The sequence below is a fragment of the Arachis ipaensis genome, chromosome B02 (genome assembly GCF_000816755.2).
Source record: "Arachis ipaensis cultivar K30076 chromosome B02, Araip1.1, whole genome shotgun sequence".
In the NCBI taxonomy this organism is placed as follows: domain Eukaryota; kingdom Viridiplantae; phylum Streptophyta; class Magnoliopsida; order Fabales; family Fabaceae; genus Arachis; species Arachis ipaensis.
Window position 1 is genome coordinate 100,279,975 of NC_029786.2, and position 4,855 is coordinate 100,284,829.

Genomic DNA, 4,855 nt, shown 5'->3' on the forward strand with positions numbered 1-4,855 from the left:
TTTAGATTTAAAAAAAAAAGGTTTTAAATAGATTCTTAACAAACAATTCAAGTATGAAATAGTGTATAAAATTAGGAATAATTATTTCTTACAAAATAAAGTTGAAAACCAAGAACACTCGATTGTATTATTGTAATAAAAATTTGTTTTTTTATAAAACAAAAATTTGAAACAAAAGCATGATTATTTAGTTTAGAAAAATAAATTAATGCCTATACAATCCTCATCAACTTATCATACCATCAAATAACTAGCTAGAATACTCTATTATTTATTTATTGCAGAAAAAAAAAACTATTTTCGAAGATATAATTTTAGTTACTTAAAAATGATAAAAAAAAAATGGTGGTTACTTTCACGAAGACGTCTTCATGTATGTAAAGATAATATCATAAATAGTTAAATTATTCAAAAGAATATATTAAATTAAATATGTCAAATTATGTAACGTTTCGTAATACTATTTTTATATAGACATACTTTTATGGAAGTAACCATTAAATAAAATTAATAAAAGCATTTTTGTAATGTCTTTTGTTCAAATAAAGAGTAATTTGATTAAGCTATGAAACAATTTTATAGTTACCTGAAGTCATCAAAAGCACATTCACGAAAAGAATGCAGAAGAACAGCTTTGAGAATGTGTTGATAGCCATTCTATAATAATCACGTTATGTATATTCTCTTGCTTTCTTCAACGTGTGTGTTTGAATAATCAACCACAATACTAGGATTATTTATAGTGTCTTGTATGTGAAACTAATTTAGTTTAATCTAATAATATTACAATTATAATAATGATAAAAAAATTTGGCCTTGATATGGTCTTCACATTATTGGTCCCTTTTACGCAGTAGAAAAGTAATTGATAAAAAAATAAAATCTTTCTTTAAAAAAAGTCTTTTGGCATTAAATACGGTGTGATTTTTCACGATTTTTTTTCCTTTGAAAAATTGACTAAATAAGGGTGTGATTCGTTACGATTTTTCTCCTTATATTAAAGAATTTCAAAGAGTTGCAATTTGTTTTTTCTTATATTAAATTTTTTTTACTACATTTATAAAAAAAAAATCGAAAGGAGGGTGAAGATTTTCATAAGAGCCAACAAGTAATTCAAACATTTACCGTTAAATTTTCAACAAATTTATTTATTTATTTTCTTTTTAGTAATTGTTTTCGTGACTTTTATCTTTAGTAAGTAAATTGAAGTTAAATAATTCTCACATTTGAAAAAAAAAAAATTTTATTGGATGAGATATACGGATTTCTCCTTTTAATGTACTATATATTATTAAAATTAAATTTCTTCCATTAATAGTATAGTTGATTTGATATGATTTGAAAGTGTTTTTATTATTTATTGTAACACTCTACCACATAGAGCTTTACACCTAGGATGTAAAACAGTGGTGGCGAGGTGCTACGACTTCTAAAATAAAATGTGTACATATAATAGTAGAAAGAATATAATAAACTAGGCCAATGAGTAATAGCTCAAATGGCATAGTCTCCCCATACTCAATTAAGAGGTTGCGGGTTCGAGTCTCCTATCTTTGATAAAAAAAAAAGAATATAATAAACTAGGAGTCTTGAAAAATGGGTAAAACAAAATTGCGAAATAAAAAACGCAACGCTCTGCAAACGGAATGACTTACGTATGAAGAAAACTATAACTATCAACATAAGATAATAAAAGTAGGAATAGAGAGTCAAAGATACAAAATAACAAGCTTCTAATTAACCTAGCCCGCGAAGTCTAGGCTGGCCGGAAAATATTTACACACTTATATTTACATATTCAAAACCCAAATGTACATAAACAAAATCCTGTCTCTCCATAAAGCTCTAAGAGGATCAAAAGAACAAGTTATGCGGAGAGAGAGCTAAGTACATATATATACATCACTGTATAACAAAATAACCCAGTAATCACTTCGCTTCAGGAGCCCAGACGCCTAAAGAGACGCCTCTCGACCTACATCTAAAAAACAACAACATAGTATGGAATGAGAACCGGAAGTTCTCAATATGGTAAATGTGCCACACACATAAGATATAAGGTCTTGGGAATGTCAGAGGCAATTCTAGAACGCCAACATTCAAAGCTTAGAGTATAAAACAGAAGCCATAAAAGGTGGTTTTCTAAGAGTATCTAAGCCTAACTTAACTTAACCTTAAATCTAAGTCTCATACTGCCATTCATCCATACCTCCATCTCCGTCAGCATTTCACAGACAAATAAACAGACAAAGACAATCATAAGAAGGTTACAAATACTGCAGGTAACAGATATACATTTAACATGGCAAGTACACTTAGGCACACCCAGTTAATGCACAAACAAGTAATTCAAGTAGTAAGCATATGATGCATGCCTGTCCTATGGCTGATGAGACTCATCTGTCGGTTATCCAGCCAACCCGACTAGTCCGAAAACCTTAGACTGTCCCCCGACGTACATCCCCAAGAGTCTATGCATAGCTTTTTCTCAAATAATCAACATTGCTCAATGGGATTAACATTCCCGGAAATTTATAAGTTTTCGGTCACCCTTACGTCGTAGGGTCAACAGAGTATCGAGTTTTCAACCTGATACACATGGTGGCAAGCCACGGCACTTTATCAAGGGAATCTCGTATCTCATATCATTTAATCATTCAAGCCAAGTATCATACATGATCATTCATTTAATTATCAAGCCAAGTATCAATCATAATCATCCGTAGCATTTCATAATCAATTCATCATTTTCTTTTTGGCTTTGCTCCACCTCCAAGTTATCCCCATTTCCTAGTTTCGTCTGACTGTCAGGCTTAACACCATTATTTATGACTAAAGGAATAAAAATAGAGGTTTAGAAATTTGAAATAAGGTTTTAAAACTCAAAAATCATGTTTGCTGGAATAGGGGCCACGCGTACGTGTGGAAATATGAAACTGCAGTTCGCGCGCGCATTCCTTTGTCATGCGTACGCGTGGACATGATTGCAAACCCCTTACGCGTGCGTATGGGACCAATCGCGTACGCTTCACCAAATTCCATGCCACGCGTACACGTGGGTCACGTGTACACGTGGATGTACGTTCTTCAAAAAAAACAAAGGGGATCAACCAGAGCGCTGTAGAATCAGATGAATACCACCTGCACATTAACATATCCTACACCAAAATTTTCGATGGGCATAACTCAGTCATTTTAAATAATTTTTCTTCCATTTTTTGAATGGCATAAACTTCAGGAACCCAATTTTCATTTAATTTAAGTTGAAATCAATTTGGGGTTCCGGAAGTCAAGTTATAAACCGCTGAAGTTTGACCAAAAATCAACTTTAGCAAATTCTTCAAAACCTCATTTTTCTTCCATTCCATTCATTTTCAAACCTATCAACACCAACTCCAAATGCCAACAACAATACTCAACAAGCTCTATATCACTTCATTAATCACCAATCAATAATATTACACAATTTCATATTCCAACAAATCCATCATCCTTTCCTACAATTTACTTATAATCATATAATTAATAATTCAACCGTATATTACTTCAAAAATTCATTTAGTAACAAACTCCACCTCATAAGCAAATCACCAAACCAAATCAAACATATTCATCAATCAAATTATAAACATTAGATATACATCTGCATTCCAGTTTATCCTATGATCAAGCCTAAGTTTTCACATAATCTTACATATTAAATACAAGAAACCTAAACCATATCTTGGCCGATTTCCACGTAGTGACCAAGGCAATTTATCAAAACCAATCACAGCCCCAAAACCTCAACTAAATAGCTTCCTCTAAGTTCTGGTATTCACAATTTCAAGCTCCAATTATTTATTCACAACCTAATACACATTCATAACACATATATACCCAATTTAATACTCAAAGCTCAAATTTAGTGAAATTAAAATAGAATTATGGTATCCTCACCTTACCCGAGCTTCACATAAGCAAGAGTGAACGTTTTTCTCAAGCTAATTGGATCCTAAAACATCAAAAATCAAAGAAATTCAACATCTCTTCTAATTTTCGAAAAATTGGGGAAAAGGAGTGACTGGGAGAGATTAATGACTTACCAATGAAATTGTTCTAGTAGAAGTGTAGAGCTCGACGCGGTGATCACGTGGCCGTAAATGGTGTGGCGATCGGAACTCGGACGGAGGAGTTACGGCGTTCGGAGTTACCGTAAAGGTTTCAGTACGCTTCTCTTCTCCTTCCCCTGTTGCGTTGCTGCTTCTGTTGTGTTTGAAGAAAGAAATGGGCTTTAAGCTCATTTAATGGGTTGGTCCGGTTGGGCCCACAGGTTTGGTTTAGGTCCGGTTCAATCGGTTCGATCCGTTCGGTCTAATCTTAGGCCAATTTCTTTGAAATTGGTGTCAAAATTCTCGTTTCGATGAGCTCTATCCTAATTTAATATTATATTCGCATTTTTTATTTTCTTTATTAAAAACTAATTTATTGACTAATTATCTACTAATTTAACGGGGTTTACATTTATTTAATTTGATTAATATAAATTTAATAATTTTTTGTCACGTTAACTATGAGTAATAAATTATATTAATTATTTGATTTGACTCGAATAAATAAATTAATTTTTGTTTTAATTTGTATTAATTTTTCACTTTATATATTTTAATTTATAATTTTTTCTTATTTTAATATCAAATTTAATATTTCTATTAATAGTTTTTTGCCATTTATTATCTAATAGTTATACATGCACCATAAATTATATGGTCGTGAATATTTCTTTAATTTATCAAAAAAATACAATTTATTTTTTTTATTTTATCTATTTTAGTATTTCATAATTTATTTACGGTAAAAAGTCATATATATTAGA

The 4,855-nt window shown here is 31.2% G+C and overlaps 1 long non-coding RNA gene across 1 annotated transcript; it reads right to left on the reverse strand.

Moving 5' to 3' along the window:
- Positions 1,705-4,239, reverse strand: LOC110269052. Its single transcript, XR_002358014.1, has 3 exons — positions 4,086-4,239; positions 3,940-3,994; positions 1,705-1,981 (listed from the first exon to the last, which is right to left on the reverse strand). It is a non-coding gene; the product is annotated as an uncharacterized LOC110269052 (long non-coding RNA).